This window comes from Mastigoproctus giganteus, chromosome 12, assembly GCF_048544385.1.
Source record: "Mastigoproctus giganteus isolate SK-2022 chromosome 12, ASM4854438v1, whole genome shotgun sequence".
Taxonomy (NCBI): domain Eukaryota; kingdom Metazoa; phylum Arthropoda; class Arachnida; order Uropygi; family Thelyphonidae; genus Mastigoproctus; species Mastigoproctus giganteus.
Genome location: NC_143586.1, coordinates 63,687,592 through 63,706,661, shown reverse-complemented (window position 1 = coordinate 63,706,661; position 19,070 = coordinate 63,687,592). Strand labels below are relative to the sequence as shown.

The window sequence follows — 19,070 nt, the reverse complement described above, 5'->3', positions numbered from 1 at the left end:
TACGAACCTTAACAGAAGGTCATGGGCATTTAATGTAGAAGACTTTACGTGCCACGACCTGTGATTAAAAGTTCTTAATTAATGATTTATAGAGTGGAGACTTAATCTAAATAAATTATGGATCCTGCGTGCGTCCAAAAAGTACCGTGTCTCCCAGCTTATAGCTTTGAAATTGAGTTCCGTTGAACTAATTCGAGATGACCTTGCAATTTTCGGTTCCAGTAATAAGCGACGAATAAGGTGGATGGATAGCCGATGTTTTCATGTAGGAATGAGAGTTCCAATATTACTGATTTTGAAATTCTTTTGGTTTTGATGAAGCCTGTGAATTGCACTCTTAGTGAAGATAAAATCTATTCTTATGGAATATGTTTCCATCTAATTATCCTTCTTTGCTCTCCGTTTCGCTTACTTATATATTGTGCTGTGTTATTCTGAAATATGCTGAATATTAAGAACACGCCAAAGCGAATACTTTGCATAAACCAAATCGAATATTTAAAGACAATTAGATTCACTTTTCGGTCTTTATTTCATTTGAGGTACAAGCAGCATTTTTAACTGCATTATTAATACTATATAACTGTTCTCAGAGTACAGTTCATATCGTCTTAATCAATGATATTAGCTATTAGCTCTTAAATACACCACACAGTTCTAGTTCTAATATTTATATCAAATTCACGACACATTGCCTTGTATCTAATATTACATCTGTATCAACTTAGAATATTTAATTTGTCTTAAAATTGGAGGTGTTTATGAAACTTATCTTCTTATCTGCGCTCAATGAACCACCCTGCATTTTCATTAGTAGACGCATACAGCATTAGCCAAAGAAAAAAAAAAAAAACTTCTCATTTCATCCATCCATCCGCTCCAAAAGTTTGTCCATTTCTTCCTTGAATTTATTTAAGCTATCAGCTTCCACAACAGATGGAAGTTTGTTCCAACAATCAACCATCCCACCTGCTGGCTAAAGGCAAATTTCCACACACCTATTCTACAACTGTCCTCAATTTGAATTTATGTCCCCTCAAGTGCGTAATCTGAGCAAGAAGGAGAATCCCATCAAGAGATTCTTATACACCTGAATCAGATGCTTTACATCCCAATCAGATCACATCGTAGATGCCTAGTCTCCAGACGCTGCAGTTTGCAGATCTTAAGCCTTTATTGGTAAGCGCAACTCTTTGTTCCCCTCACCAATTTCGTTGCCCTTCTCCGTGCTCTTTCCAGCAGTTCTACATCCTTCCTAAAATGCGGCCTCCAGACCTGCATGCAGTACTCAAGGTGTGGCCTCACCATTACCGTATACAAAGGGATAATCACCTCCTTATCTCTGCATTTGTTCTGTTTATGTGTATTTCTTTGCTGCCGTGGTAAATTCTTGTTATTTAGTCTTGAAATTCTAGGTCGTTGTGTACACTTTTAGTGTTCAGTCCTTGATTTTGTTGTCTGCGAACTATTGGCACACCAGACATGTACGAGCGCAACAAGAGAAGAAATGAAAAGATATACTACAATAATGTAAAAAAACACATCATTAAAACTGATGTAGAAAGATTATCAAGTTCTAAAGACACTTCCCAAATTTAAGAAGGCCAGAAATTGCATTATTTATAACGTTTCATACTCGAATACCCAATTTTCTGTAGATCTACAATGGCATGATGTCCTATATCTGAATTGGAGTAGTTTTCAAAAGTTTTAACCAAGATCATTATTAAATGAATGATTAGATCTAGAGAAGATGATTTCTCAATTGAGCAACGTATTTACCCCTCACGCTGGTTGAAATATGTGTCTGCTGGCAGTTACGCAATCAAACGTGCGCTATGCATTTTAGGACCGCGACCCTTCTACTGGTACTGTGCACCCGGTTTTAAGGCACTGTTTATCATACAGTATTTCCCTTTTAGCAGAGTAACTGAGACACGCAAATGGATTTCTAAATGTTAGTTTCTAAGGCAACTTAAATAGTGGAATTGGACTCAATGCATGTATCGACCTTCCAAGTAAGCCACAATAAGTGAAACGCGCAATGAAACGCCAACACTTTGATAAATGTTAAAAATTCCAGTCGAAGTGCACATTGCTAAGACCGTAGTTCAGCCGCTAGCAGTTGGGTCACGTAGCTGTCAGCAGGAACGTCGGAAATGCACGTAACATCCCACCAACAATGTTTCTCCATCTTTCGCAGTACGCAGGATTATTGATCGGTGTTTCACCTAGTTCAGTGGATGGAATGGGTCGTTAGCATCGCTCCCAAGGGCAGAGCCAGGTGTGCAGCCCTGTCTGATCCACAAGATAATAGCAGTTACCGATGCGCTTCTATAAAAAAATCTCTTCCTCCGGTGTTTCCTCATCGGTGGCTGCGATTCGAGATTGTTTGTGGTAAATCAAACTATTATGGGAAACTTAATTTTGATAAGATTCAATAAGACAATAAGAAGCTTTCCAGTAATATAACGAGGCTTCCAGGAGCCTCAAGAATCTCGGAAAGTAGGGCAAAAAACATGCACCAATCGAAATGTGGTGTCTGAAAATAAAACCACAATAACTGTTCTAATTTATTTACGTTTCAAACGAGATGGGTACAATCACAGAAACTGCTCAAATCTAATGGTTAAACAAAACTAAAAATGCTGTTTTTTTCTCAAATCCCATCTTCATTATGGGATAAATATTGTGATCAAATATCGAAATGCGGCTTTTATGAACCGGAGGGCACCAGGCTGCTTTTGAAGATCATAAAAGACTTTTTCTTTGAAGAAAGTGGACTGGAAGCAAATAAGTACAACTGAAAGGTAATCTGAATTTAAAATCAAACTTCTAAGCAAATTTTGTTTTAAAATTAAACATAAGAGATTTAATTCCTATTTTGAATAACTTATATTTTTTAGTTTGTAAGGGGTACGTACGACTGTACCGCTTGTTTGATTTGAATATATTTATTGTTTTTTGCTTACTGATCTGATTTGAAAATTTGACTTTAATTATTAATTTTAATTGAAAATTAGTTTTGAATTTTATTGATTTTTTGCGAGTATGATTTGCTCATTTGAGGTTTTTATTGACTTGATTTTCTGATTTGAAAATTTTATATATTTGCTGATTTGAAAATGTTTTGACTCTTTTATTGATTTGATTTAAAAATGTTTTGACTCTTTTATTGATTTGATTTAAAAATGTTTTGATTTTTATTAATTTGATTTTATTTGAAAATAGGTTTTCATTTTTATTGATTTGTTTTAGAGTATGATTTGCTCATTTCAGCTTTTTATTGATTTAATTTGCTCATTTGAACTTTTTATTGATTTTATTTGCTGATTTTAAATTTTTATTGAAACTTCTCTTTTTATTTTAAAACTGGTTTTGATTTTAATTCATTTGATTTGAAAACTGGCTTTGATTGTTGTTGTTATTGTCTTCTAAGGCCATGTTGCTCCATGCATATTATCAATAAATTGCTATGTTTTGATATCGTTTTTTCTGTTTGCTGGACGAAAAACCCAAGTTTCAGGGAGAAAAAACCATGCTACTCTCGCCTGACACCGACTAACTCAGCCACGTTGTGTAAAAGACCAACTTTTTTGGCTCTTTCAGAGGATAGAAGTAGCGGAAAGAATGGGGTAGACGAAGATTGTTAGTCTTATACAGCAACAGCGACCATTGAAATGATTCTAAAATTGAAATTTCAAAACCTCCCTCAACTAGAGTTTAGTTCATGTATTGTCGGTCAGACTATGACCTTTCCAGATCACTATCTGCGCGGGTAGCACATGGCACTGTCAACATACATCTCACACCAGGAAGAAAAGGCCCGGGTTCGAATGTTATCGACGTGAGGAACTTTTATGAGCCTTTTTCACTCCGTGGCCGAGCAAAACAAACATTTGCTTATGTTGATAGTATCGTTTGCTAGCAACCGATACTTTGTAAATTGTCCTGTTCCATGTTATACCATGGAACCAAAGCTAGAAACTTAAGCTATAAAATTCGAGAGACATTGCACTAGGATGAAATCACGTTCTGAATTTGTCTACTGTTTCAATGTCCTACTATCAGGAGTTTTTGGACGTCTTGCTAGGACGCTGCGTGATTACCATATTTGGTGCGTTGTTTCCTGTCAGGGACCTCGTCCTTTATTTCCTTTGTTCTCACAAAGCGGGTTGGTTTATCGTGTAAGATTTCCAGATTGTGAGGTGAGTTAAATGGAGGAATATGGCAGATTAGAAGATCGCGTGTCTAAGCAGGAGCAGACTACAGGTACGGCACTGCTAATTTTGCTCGCCTCGTTCTCTCCGAACGTTACTGGTGCAAGCAACGCCATCAACCTAATCCTCATAATATCCGGATAGTTGTTCGTTCCCATAATTTCTGGCTCCGTTAGCGGTTGAAGCTGTCCATACCGCCCTCCCCAATTAATTGTAATCAGGAACGTATACATTCTGGTATGGAAGTCACGATTATATAGTACTACCATCGCTACGAGCATTGTGTGTAGCGTTTAGTGCACGTTCTTTTACAGCCTCAGATTTGGACTGATTCCCTTTTATCCTTTTCTTTCTTTTTACCTTTCTAGTTTTTAAAAGCATTTATCGCTAACTGTTACTAACATCGGGTATTTCAGGTCCTGAGATAGAAAGGAATTTATGACACGTTAATATAGACTCAGTGACCACTAATTTATGACCACCTACCTAATACTGTGTTGAACCATTGCTCGCACGGATAATAGCCACTATTCGTTTAGTCATCAACTCCACTAGATGACTGAAGACATCCGTAGGATTTGCAGCCATGCTGCCTGCAAGGTTTTCCTCAGTGTTAGAATATATGACGGTTGCTTGTCCATATGTCTGACTTCAAGTTCAAAAACTTTCCACAGGTGTTCAATTGGACTGTGGTCAGGCGAAATGGAAAGCCAATCAAGATGGGCGACATCTTCAATGTGTTGTTCGAACCACTTGCATAGTGCGGCCCAATGACAAGGCGCATCATCGTCTTGGAAGATCTCGTTTCTGTCGGGGAACAAATGCAACATGGCAGGGTGCACATGGTCTCCTAAGAGCTGCCGGTAGGACTCACCAACGAGGACCCTGGTCCATACGCACCAGGGGTTCTCGTACTTGCTAGCAAACCATGCTCCATATTAAGCAACTACCGTTAATTGCCTAGATAGTGGGTATAATGCACAATGGATTCTTGGACTGTGTTGCTTGCCCCACACACGAAGGCGTCCGTCAACGTGCTGTACCAGGTATTTGGACTAATCCGACCAACACAATCGTTTACAGTTCTCCAGTGTCCAATCAGCATGTTGACACTACAGTATTTGCTGTTGACGATATTCAGCGGTGAGGAAAGGGTGTCTCTTGGGTCGTCTGCTGTGGAACACCATACGTCTGAGTGTGTGGCACATCTTCATTTGGGAGATTGTTCTTGCATTCCTCATATTGTATTGCGATGTCAACTGTCGCACAGTGACCTGCCATTGAGCACGTACAACGCGCTGCACCCTTCGCTTACCACCAACATCCACCTTGCGTAATCCGTTACAGTTATGTCAACGCGAGGTGGTTTGATCCGTTCTACACCATTCCTTGTAGATCTTAACCACGGTGAACCGTGAGCTACCGACAAGACGTGCCGTTTCCGATATGGAACCCCTACACACGAGCACCCACAATCATGCCCATTTCAAACTACGTAATGTCTTTACTACGTCCCATAACTGCTCCTGTTAGTTTGTACTTGTGGATTTATAATGCTAGAAAATGTAGTAGTTTTGTGAATTGATAATGTATATTCATTTGGTTAAACCGGTTCCTCCATTATGGCCGATATCGTGGCTGTAACTGAAAATCTGAAGGTCCTTACGATTCCAGAAAAATGAACGGCCAATTTTAAACTGTGATACACGAAAATTTAGCAAAGCTTAATTTAGTTTTTGCAGTAGCACAGTGGTTATAATCACCATCCTCCTCACTACGTGGGGAAAAGGCCAAATCCAATCAATGACGTAAGGAACTTTTATGGGCTTTATTCACTCTATGGCTGAGTTAGTCGGTCTCAGGAGAAGATAGCAAGGTTTTTTTTTCTCTCCGGAAACTCGGGTTTTTCTTCCAGAAAAAAGGCAAAACTAGAAAAAAGAGAACATGTGTGACAGTAAAGTTCCCGGACTGGTGCAATACAACGACCACGAAGGAAGTGAAGGTGCTCAAAAATGTTTTATTTTTATTCAAGGTAATCACCACCTGACTGAATGCACTTATTACATCGTTCTAAAAGTTCCTGAAAATATTCAGGGAAAGCATCCAAAGAGATGATTCAGTTCGGTGGTTACGTTTCTCCTTATGTCTTCAACATCCTAAAATCTCTTTCCTTTGCGGCAGTTTTCACTTTAGGAAAGAAGAAGTCTACTGGTGCTAGATCTGGAGGGTAAGACGGATAGTTGATCTGTATAATGCCATATCTTGTTAAAAATATCTTCATAACAATACGGTATGGGTGGAGGCATTGTCGTGCAACAAGAACCAGTTTCATTTCTCTCGAAATTGCTGCCTCACCCGGGAAATGCGCTTCAATAGTGTTTGAAGCCTCTGTACGTAGAAGACAGCATTGAATCTTTCCCCTTCAGGTAAAAATTCCTTCAGAATCACAACCTGTTTATAGAAAAAAACATGATCGGCATCGTCTTGATCATGGTCTTCTGTAAACAAAACGTTTTGGGCCTCGGTAATGATTTCGAAATCCACTGCATGCTCTGTCGTTTCATCTTTGGATTGTACTGAAACACCCAACATTCATCTGCAGTGTCAATACAGTTAGATTGTCTTGATATGTCTGGATGAAGTCTTCGGATAATGACACAGACCTTCCTTTTTGCTAAATCCTTATGCAAATTTGAACCTCTGGAACCTCGTAGGACAACTCTCTATATCTTCCCGTGATTAGCTCTAATTACAAGGAGAGGTCGGAAATTCAAGAGGAAATTCTTTCTCTTTCTTTTATTTCAATACCTTTCTCCATGCCACAGAAAAAGATATTTACCATCTAAGAAGAATCATAATGTTAATTGTACTTTTAAAAGTTGCGCAGTTGTAAAAGTCAGTTTTGCTGCGTTATCTCCACTAAAAGGAGGACAAAGATATTCGTCTCTAAACTCTTCTATTTTCTGAACACGTCTGAAAATCCGAAACATCAGCTAACATTTGAAGTTTTTTGATAAGTGTGCCCAGCTGGATTACGGCAGGGTAGTATTTATAGCTGTTCCCAACAAGGACATAAGAACTGCCATAGACAAGTAATTTCCAGAAGAAAAACAAAGGCCATAGCATTGGGAATTGCAGAAGATAATCTGCTACTGATGATGAAAATACATCAGGGAAGCTTAACGGATTTAAGTCACGAAAACTTACCTCCACAGTTTCGAACGCTAAGAACTCTTCAGTTTTTCACAGTTATTTGCTTTCGATATGGGATTCCGTATCGAAGGTTTCTGGTCTTGATTTCTTCGTTTTTAATATTGCTTATTCTGCAAACAGAGTTCCTGTAGTCTGGTAAGAAAAAAGTGCTTGCCTTTGTAGTTTTTAGTAGTCTGTTTCTCTCTCTGCGTACACAGTACCATTCCGAAAAGTATTCAAAAACTTGCATTTTTGAATATTCTATTTTTCTAAATTATTACACCACGAACAGCCTGAAAGCATTCACAAAAGAAAACTTCCAAAAAATGTCTTGATCAGTGGCATCCACGATGGAGCAAGTGTGCGTTTTCAGAAGGAGATTACACGAAGAATATTAATAACGAAACGTTTGTTATTGAACAGAATAAATTCTTTGTAAGATTCACCGAACTTTATGATCACACTTTGTACAGTTGTTTATACAGTTATATAGTATGAACCAGAGCTGTAATGCTCAATACGTTCTACGTTGATATCAATATTTGTAAAAGAATAAGAGAAGTTTACCTCAATATGATATGTAGAACACTTCAGTATGAAATTCTCCAGAAATTAAAACGAAAAAATCGAAAATCTTACATTACAGTAACAAACAATTAAAAATTAATCTAACGCAATTAAAAATTAATTAAAAGAATTTAACGAAAAAATTTCAAAACGATTTTCTCTCCTGAAGCTGACAATGCTTTTCGACCGTATGTCGTGATCACAGGAACGAAAATTACAGAATAGGGGTGAGCATGAAACTTAAATAGTGATTATTTGTCTTCGCGCATGCGCATAAAAGCCCACGAATCGGAGATCAGATATGGCTGGCGAACATTAACAGAATTCTCGTGTAATTTAATTTCAACGGTTTCTGCAATTAATAGTCGCGTATATAATTACGTTGGACACTAAGTATTTTGGCCTCATTAAATAAAAAAGTATGTTTTTCATTAACAGCATGAAGGGCTAAGTCTGACGATGCTAAACGAGAAGCACGAACTGAGGCTGCGTGTTGATTAACACGAAAATTCAGCGGAACTGCGTAGAACCTTGGTAAGCAGATCACCGCAAGAAATGTTGTATACTAGATCATTAATCTGTGTTGCGAACGAGGAAAGGACTGAGCGATTGTTCAGTATAGTGTGTAATTTCCGTATTGGCCTGGCCACAATTTTGGGATCTGGTATACAACGTTTCTTGCGGTGATTGCGACTCGTCCTACCAAGGTTCGACTCGCTTTCCGCTGAATTTTCGTGTTAATCAACACGCTGGCAACTGAACATATGTTCAGTTGCCAGCGTGTTGTCAACTGAACATATGTTCAGTTGACACCAAGAAAACAAAGTGTAGCTGTTGCTCTGTCCCAGGAAGGGCTTTCTACGCGTGCTATCGCTGATAAAACAGGCTGCCACCAGTCAACAGTATCCCCGGGTGCTGAAATTAAAGCGTCAAACCGGTGATGTAAAAAGAAGACCTGGATCAGCCCGTAAGAGAGTGACTACGCCTTGCCAAGATCGATATTTGAAACGGCTATGCCTTCGTAATCGCCATGCTAGTGCTCCTGATATAAAAGTGGACTTTGAGATGGCCTCTGGTGTTGAAACAAGTTCACGAACTATCCAAAGACGGCTTTCGGAATGCCTATCGGCCCAAGAAGAAGCCTTTGTTGACCTAACAAATGAGGAAGAAGCGACTTGCTTGGGCTAAAACGCATGTTTGATGGACAAAAGAGCAATGGGACACCGTCATCTTTTCTGACGAATCGAAATTCAACCTGCATGGCTTGGATGGGAGGCGATAGGTCAGAAGACGAAAATCGGAGGCATACCATCCTGATTGCATAACACTGACTGTAAAGTTTCCCGCCAGTCAGATGGTCTGGGGATGCATAACAAGCAACGGGGTGGGGCGAATTAAGTTTATTAACGGAACGGTGAATGCAGAAACCTACACTGCTGTCTTGGAGTGCCAGAAACCCGTTATTAGGAATCACCACACAGACGTCAAAAACTGCATTTTTCAACAGGACTCAGCACCTTGCCACACAGCAAAATTGGTAAGTTTTATGCTATTTAGATTTAATGATGAGTTTGTCTTCTTGTCTCCCAAGGCTTAAAACATATTTACACCAATCTTTTTCGTCGTTTTTCTTCCTTAAGGTGCAGTCATACCTTAGAAATGCTGGCATTACAGTGTTGGACTGTCCCGGCAACAGCCTACGTTTGAACCCGATTGAAAATTGCTGGTACGTAATGTCGTCTAAAATTGCTCAGAAGAAGCCAACAAGTAAGGTCCAGCTGCAGGAGAACATTGTAAGGGTGTGGTACCATGAAACTGGGCAACCGTATATCCAGAAGTTGATTAACTCTATGCCAGATCGTTGCAAGGCTGTAATTGCAGCTCGAGGAGGAACAACAAAATATTGAGGACTTAATTTGCTGATTTGCATTATATAATACTATTACGTTAATTTGTAATTTCAGTTTTGTACACATAAATGCAATAAAATGTACGTTTGGCATTTGCTTTTCTCAATTTCCATTAATTAGGAATTTTACCCTTTGGGAAGATATTTATGGCAATTAGGGTGGAGTCTTTTTATTGGATATGATTCACAGAGATATACAGTATATCCCATCTAACAAATGCATTTCGAATATTTCTGCAATCCACAATGCAGCGCAAAACACATTATTTGCAAAATTCATAAGTAATGCAGTTTTTTTGTCCGCCACTGTATGTATAAATATTTCAAAAGATAAACATCGTTGAAAAATTAAAAACAGCAATCGCTAATACCGATCCAGATTTATGTAGACTCGATGTGGAAAGTGCACCTATCGTGCGAGCAAACTATCTTATCTGTCTACCAGTTCGTTCCATCTTATCGCTACCGATTAATTATTAACTGTACCATCACTGTGTCTACCATTCTTCCAAATACTGAATAATTCATTATATTTACTGTCTGCTGGTTCCGATTTTTACATGCGTGTTGCTCTATCATAATCATATTAATCAAACTGCGGTGTTGATGAACTCTTTGTAATGGATGCCTCGCAGATGTGTTAAATGGATCGATGTATCAGAGTCTGGTAAGAAAATAAAAATATAAAATAAAGTGTCACATTTTCCATTACCTAATACTGAATACTCCTCAATCTCTCTGCATATTGCTTTTTTTTTTGCTCGCAGACTTCGATTATTTTCGCTGGTGGTTTAGCTATTTTTGGATGCATCCAGCGCATCGAGTTCCCAGGAGAACAGAAAAATTGTGCGCGATAAAATTTCTGTTTTTCTTTTGTCCATCTGGTGAATGTGTTTATCTAACTGAATAAAAACAGTCTCTGAAGAGAGCACTCGTGCATCGAACATCTCCTACTTTAAGGTTCTATGCCCGGAAGCTCAAAATAAATTTTGTTACCGAACGATTTTCACATTCAGTCAAGAAGTAACGACTGACAATCTTTCTCTTTTGCTTCTTCCAATCGATATTCTTTAGTTTCCAGTACAAGTTTACTTTGGGTCCTTAATTCTCTTTAAATCAGTCGTAAATTCCACGTGTACTGGAAGAGGTGGACGGAAGGAGAAAAAGCTATCAGGAGAAATGATTAAGAAACTTAAAACACTCGTACCATTGTGAGCATTATTTTTTTGAATCACAAATATTTAGATATTGCATATAATTCGTTATACTAACCATCCCCCCAAAACGATTAATTAATGAGATAGCAATTATGTTAATAATTAACTTCTTATTGATATAATTACTGTAATTTTGTACATTGATCACACAATCACCTGACGACTATGTACAGTAGTGAATAAAAATTTAAAAAGGTCTTTGTCCATTTGTACGTATCTAGACAGGTTTCTAGCTCATGATGTTTTCCAGTCTTCCATCTTCAGCTGCAGTAATATTGTTGATGTCCTGAGCCACATTTCATTAATTTTTTATACATCATCATCATCATCATCATCATCAGCCATTTTCAATCCACTGCAGGATGAAGGCCTCTCCAGCAACTTTCCAGTTCCTTCTGTTTTGAGCACTGGCCATCCATTTACTACTCAAAAACTCATGAATTTCATCTATCCATCTCCGCCTTTGTCTTCCAGGTTTTCTTCTAGCTCCTCTTGGGTACCATTCTGTTATTTTCTTAGTCCATCTGTCATCATGTCTTCGAGCTATGTGTCCTGCCCAAGACCATTTTAGTTCTTTAGTTTTGATAAGAATGTCCTTTACTTGAGTTTGCTGCCTAATCCATGTGTTTCTCTTCTTATCTAACAGTCTGATTCCCAATATAATTCGTTCCATTCTTCGCTGTGTAGTTCTTAGCTTCTCTTCCATTCTTTTGGTGAGTGCCCAAGTTTCACTTCCATAAGTCATGGTGGGGAGTATACATTGATTCATTATTTTACGTTTCAGGCAAACTGGGATATTGCTCTTCAGTATGTGACGATATTTCCTGAATGCTATCCATCCAAAATTTATTCTTCTCTTGACTTCCAGCCATTTATCATTATTACAGATAATAACTTGTCCCAGATAAGTATATGACTCCACCTTTTCAATTACTGCTCCTTCAATCATTATATCCCTTTCTGTGGCATACTTGTTCATCATTACTTTTGTTTTAGCCATATTCATCTTTAGTCCAAAATCCTTACTAGCTGTGTATAACTGATTAAGATTTTCCTCTAATTCTTTGGGATCGTGGCTTATGACCACAATGTCATCTGCAAATCGTAAATGGTTTAGGTACTCTCCGTTCACACTGACTCCTTTCTGCGACCAGTCTAATCTTCTGAAAGCTTCCTCAAGGGCAGCAGTAAACAGCTTCGGAGATATTGTGTCTCCTTGTCGAACTCCTTTCTCGATTTTAAATTTGCTACTGTCTTTGTCTAGTCTAATAAAGGAGGTAGCACTCTCATATATTTTCTTCAAAATCATAATATATGGAGTATCTATGCCTTGTCTTTCCAGTGCCCGAAACATTGCCTTATGTTGTATGGAGTCAAATGCCTTTTCATAATCCACAAATGCCAGGCATAATGGTGTTTTATATTCATTTGCTTTCTCTATTAGCTGTGATATTACGTGAAGGTGATCCATAGTTGAGAATCCTGTCCTAAAGCCAGCTTGCTCTTTCGGTTGATTCTCATCAAGTATTCTTTCTAATCTGTTAGTAATGACCCTTGTGAACAACTTGTAGATATGGGATAACAAGCTAATTGGTCTATAATTTCCAATTTCTGATTTATCTCCTTTCTTATGCAGCAAAACTATGATTGCATTATTCCACTGCTTAGGCATCACACCTTTTCTAATGCATTTTGTGAAGAGCTTTGCCAGTTTTTGTGTTATGTCTCTTCCTCCCAATTTTAACAACTCTACAGTAACTTCATCTTCCCCCGGGGCTTTCCGATTCTTCATTTTCTTCAATGCATGTTCTACTTCATTTTCTTCAATGCATTTTCTTCAATGCATGTTTTATACATAAACAGGAATAATTAAGATAATATACGCATTGCGTTATATTTCAGACGCTTTAGATCATCAAGTAATTGCGTACTTCGGGGGTTAAAAACTTATGGGAAAATGGATTAATCCATCTCAAGAAATGTAAGTCCTGAAATTTTGCAAAGGATCAGAGATGCTGTCATAAATTTATAATACTGTTCTTGTGAGGAGGGGAAATTTGGGAGCCATGGAATCGAAATTGAACCTAAAACCTTTCCAGGAGTTAACAGAATATAGGATAAAATATGGTGTTAATACAACTTCTGTTATTGACTACTTCTCGAATATCTGCACTGTCCTCGTGGTAAACTGGAAAGCATTATTGATAACACGAAGGAGCTATTTTGGTTCATTCCTCCTTCAACGCAGCTGTGAGAAGGCCGGCAAAACATTGGCACACGTTGTTGTTGTATTAGGGTTTTAAGAGCATCAGCGACTAAGGCTATATTGCACTGTCTTTAAATTGAGGAGTTGTGTTCTGTGGTCGATTTTCTGTTTTTTCTGGACGAAAAACGCGAGTTTCCGGGAGGGAGGATATTTAATAACACAGCTTTTCAATCTCCCAGTTACCAATTATGATGTATTTTGCTCCCACCAAAGTTGAAGCTGTGCATTTCCTGCTGTGATGACTGGTTTTGTGTGCTACAGCTGTTCTGTAAAGTTCCGTGCTTGCAGCCTCCTACGTTGTCCATAAACAAATGTTAGTTCCTTTGCCCAACCTGAACTCTTGGTTGACGGTAATCGACGAGGACTGACGGGATCCATGTAGCACTTTTCTGAGTACCCTTTAGTTTCAAAGAGAAGCTTAACTTAGCCTCTCCGCCCAAATTGTGTATTTTGTTTGTGCTTACTTTCTGTTTGTGTATAATTTTTGGTTTGTCTATGTTTCCTACTCTTGGATAACACAGCGGATAAAGATAACTGGAAAATTCCCGAATCAATGATGAGAGGAATTTTTATCGGCTTTTCTCAATGCGTGACTGAGTTATGGTTGTATGTTTTTTTTTTTTTTTTTTTTTTTTTTTTTTGTCCGGAAACTCAGGTTTCGTTCAGAAATCGATCACAGTACACGCACTTTACAGATAATAATATAATGTCGCCTTATAGACTTAGTTGCTTTGTCCCTTACCACACACACACACACACACACACACACACACACACACACACACACACACACACACACACACACGCTTACTTCTTGCGTCAACTCTTGCTTTTATTCTTATTCCTGACACTTGGACAGCGGTTATGGTTCATTTTTCCCCAATTATATATATAATTTGAGAGATGTACGAAAAAACTTGCCATATGCATACTGGTCTACTTTAATAAAATTTGGGATAGCCAAACGGACCTTTCTAAAAGCCCCAAATGTAAAATTTCAAGAAAATTCGTTCATTGGGAGTTGATTTATTACACGAGGACATGGTAAAAATAATTGGCGTTGCGTTTTATTCAGTTAAAAATGCGCTGAAAAACGGCAACTGAAAATACGAATTATTTGAAATAGTATTTGGTGATGAAACATGAGCCTGTACAAGACTTTTCAAATATTTCTGTCTGTTTAGCGAAAGGTAAATGTCCATCGAAAGTGACGACCGTTCTGGACGCCATTCAACATCAGGAAATGGCCACAGAGCGGTAGATGTTCCCTGGCGCTTTCTTTAGAAACAGTAAAGTGACACTTCCATTTGGCCTCTGTAGCCGAGTGGTCAGGAGCGGGAGTGTAGTATCACGAGCTCTTTGAGTAGACCACGGTTCAAGTTCCCGACTACTAAATACGGTCGATCTGAAAACCCGCAGTGGACCAGCGTGGCGGATTACGTTCCATTTCCCTCAACATGGACTGTTGTGGAGGCTTCCATCCTTCAGTGGATTGATAATGGCTGCTGCTTCAACACTTCCGTTTAGGAGGTTTAGACTCGGCAGAAAAGACCAGAAAGTAAGCGTGAATTTCCATAATGAGTAATCCCAATCGTCGCTTGAATGGTTTTGAATCTGAATTTCCTAAAATGATATGCGACGGCGCAACTTTAAACCATTCAAACTTGCTTTCAGAGATACTTCGACAGAAGGACCATAGTTCAAAGACGATTAAGTCCGTCCAAGATTAAGGATATTAATTTGGTGTCTTGTTCCTTTTTGAACAGACATCATATATGGCATGCCATCCACATCTAATAATTATTCGAACCCCCTCACTTCCATTTGTTTAACAGTTAACGAGGAAACGGATATTAGTGACAATGATTGAACCACAGCTAAAATATGCATGCTGTCCACCGCTCTGTATTCATATTAATAACATAATCTGCTGCATAATAGACTTTCTCATAAAGCGAGCTTAACTTGCTAAATATTCCCACAATAATCTATAATATTACATAACATAGCAGTTATCGTAGAGAGAGCTTTCTGGGAGTTACATTCGCCTGCGGATTTATCATTAGGAAACTCGAATGAAACAAATTTTCCAATATCATTTTATCTCTAATATTAACTTTTAATGGAATGTTTAAATTCCTCGAGCACGTTTTTGGACGAACGAATAACAGCTGAAAATAAACATCTTATAAATTGAAAGGATCAGTTTCGTTTACCTTCATCTAGTGAAAGTAGCATTTCTTTAAATTGATTTATTTATTACCTTTGTTTACTCGACGAAATATGGAATGACACGCCAGACTGTACCAAGAGAACTATGCTATTCCCGTGTGTTTAAGCCATCCATTCTCCCAAACACTATTTGGCATTATAAAAGAACTTATCGATTCCAGATTTCACACAACCCACGTGTATGAACTTTTGGAAGCTCTTCTCCACGAGGAGTTTATTTGCATAAAACAAAGTAAACATGTATTGAGATAACTTCCAGTAATGGGAAATTTTACGGCTCATATCCTCCATTAAACAGCAGCTTTTTTACCATTTAAATATTATTGAAATAACCGAATTTTTTTTAAGAATTTGATTTTAAAATAGCAACCATCAGCCCAGCAAACATTGTGCAATGTAAACGTCAGTTATCCTGAATATTATTACAGGTATTGAGGTTTCCTTTATCTTATTTATATTTCACTGAAATTAATAGATAAGATTATAAATAGGATAACACGAAAACCCAGAAGTCCAACATCCTGTAGACTACACCGCACTCGGAAAGTAACTACCCTTATCTATTATAAAAATGGACAGATATATCGTATTGACATCTTTGAATATCATAGGTTACTACAGTCGATAACCAACAAACATAAAATCACAATTTTTTTATACAGGATGATATTTAGTGTTCCTCTTAGGGGCGTAGTCAGAAAATAAAGTAGCGAGGCTTCAAACTCTCACGTGTAGATGTACTGAACTTCCACATTGGAACAGGTGAACTACGGTGAGCCACAAGAAGGCGTCTTTCGCATCGATTAAAATCTTGACCTTCAACAGCGATGTTTCGGTTAGGACTACACGAGGCTTTCTCTAGCCCATGCTGTACAAGTTCACGAAAACAAATCGATAGTTTAAATGGGTAAATTTCTGCATTGGAGTTGGCCAATGGGTGTATGTGTTTCATTGAACAATTCTTTCTCATTGTTTTGAATATGGTTAAGAGGAATGTCTCATTTAATCGACTTTGATATATTAAATAAGGAATAAATTCTTTATCTGTATCTCGCTTATTTGTCAATAAATGGTGGAAAACATGCCACTAAAATCGATATATTAAGCTAAAAATAACAATCGATTTTTTAAATTCTTCTTCACCGGATTCATCAAAGTAAGTCTGGTAATGAAACCACTGTCTGGTTTTCTATAAAAACCTTTGTAATATGTATAGATTTAAAAATTACGCTAACTGTATATTAACCGCGTTTGTTAAAGTTAAATCTCTTTGCCTCACAATGATAAAACAGATAGATTCAACAGAGGGTGAATGGTAGCAAGGATTAGCCACAATGAACAATTCGAAATCAGTGATTAAGGAACCAAAAAGTAGTCCCCACATATAAGAGGACTGAAACTTTGCAGATGATTAGGAATAATTGACAAAGGAACATCGCTGAACATTGATCACGGTTTAGTGAGTATCAATTGGAAGCATAGTGTTCATGAGAATTATTTATTAATGGGTCTATAGCCTGAGGATCATCATGGTGTGGGACGTTTCTTAGAAAGCTGTAATCGCACCGACTTACGACGCCTGAGTTGGCGAAAGTAAATTGCGTAACACTCGCAGGACATGTATAAAGCTATAATGTGACTAGAATGATACCAGAGAAAAGAGATTAAAAATAGATTTTTCTGGCGCGCAAATTTGATTTGATTAGCAATCAACTATTCGAGGATTTGTATTTTTCTTGCTGTGATAAGAAACTGTCAAGGAGGTATTCCAATATTTTCAGAGAGGGCAATTTTAAAAATGGTGACCTTGCCTTCAAAATCCATTATTTCCAATCCAATCCAATATTCCAAAATCTAACGCTTTCAAGATTCCAATATTCTGCGGTGAAGAAACGCAGATTCTTGTGAGTTCTTGTTTTACAGTCCACATGGTTGATTTTGGTTTTATTACCCCGAGGTCGGTATTGTTTTGTGGATTTTCTGACTTTGGATGGGTACCCTGATATATTTTGCTTTTTTTTCGCAAAGCAACATCATCTATTGTTAATTTAAGTTAACAACAGATGATTTATCAGCGTCAGATTATGTCTTTTAACATACACATTCCATTTTGGTTAAAATTTTAAATTTATGGACAAATATGACTATCAAAGTTTGTTGTTTCCCCTCTGGAATTAAGTTATCCTGTAAAGAAACATATAATAAATAAATATGGAGAAAATATTCACATCGAGACATCATATCAAGAATATAGTATATCAATATACCTTGAAGTTTGTATATACAGTATTTTCAGAACTTGTTTTCTTTGCACTCCATAAATCTAGTGACTGATGAAGTTTTAATTTCTGGAGACTCTGAGTTTACTACTTATCAGATAACTTAATTTAGTTTCGTAAAATTATACTACGTAGCATTCAGAAAAAGAAAGAACACCTTTGGCTTCTGTCTCATTCATTTCTTACCTTCCTGTTCTTGTGAATTTTAATTTAAGAGCGGCAAAGTTTCTTCAATATATTCTTTGATCCGCAGTCCAATATCTTCTAGAGCACGTAAAAGAAAATTAAGATTAGTCTCAAACGAAATTTTAAGAATTAAAAAAAAAAGCGACGTCTTCGTCTTCTTTGCCTTAGTTTTGTTTCCAAGAACGTTGAGAGATAATTTACTTTTCGAAAATTGGGAATCTTAATTAGCATTTAGGATTTATTGTACATGGATCAAGTAATAATTGCAAGCTCTTTGCGCTCTTCTAGTGGCTCTGTTGTTGATACAAAGATGAACTGTCTTTATTATACTTACAAAGGGATAGAAAAATCAATACCTCTCCTCCAGGTAATATTTCAAAGGATTTCGAAGAATTCCAAAAAGTTAAAATACTTAACAAGGAATCTTTGAAAGCAAAATTATTTATTTTTTTTTCTACAGCGAAATTTCTTAGAATAAGATAAGACAACTCTATCCACCCAACATTAAGAACTGATGACTGAAAAATACTGTAGTATGGCGTAACCTCACCTTTACTTAGCTTTAGAATCGATTAGCCTTCCTTCCTTCGTTCGCATGTTCATTAGCCGAGTCTCGGAATAATGGCTTCAACTTTCTTAAGGTTTTCCTATTTATTGACTCCCACCATCGGTTACGCGAATCATGAGATAATTTTTTCTGAGATATATCAACGTTACAACTAACACTGATAGATAGCATCCATTTTCAGTTAGGACAAGTTGGCTCTAATGTGTTCACTGAACCGAAAATGATTTTGGGTAATAAGTCGCCTGATCATCCTCCATTTCGCTAATCAAAGCTAAATTATAAAGCTAACGGGAACGATCACTAATAAAAATTGAAAGTTCTTTGATTTGGAAATATTTTAAAAATACACTGCATTACCAAAAGTCATGGTTCACACCTGTAGTTATAAACAAAACAAAGACGGTTTTATAATAATTTCTGGTAGAATTAATTCC

General features: G+C 37.4%; 1 protein-coding gene across 3 annotated transcripts in view; it reads right to left on the bottom strand.

Annotated features, from left to right (window-relative positions):
• The window catches only part of LOC150077123 (synaptosomal-associated protein 25-like), a 246,895-nt gene that overhangs the window by 28,082 nt on the left and 199,743 nt on the right, over positions 1 to 19,070 (bottom strand). The window lies entirely within an intron of this gene.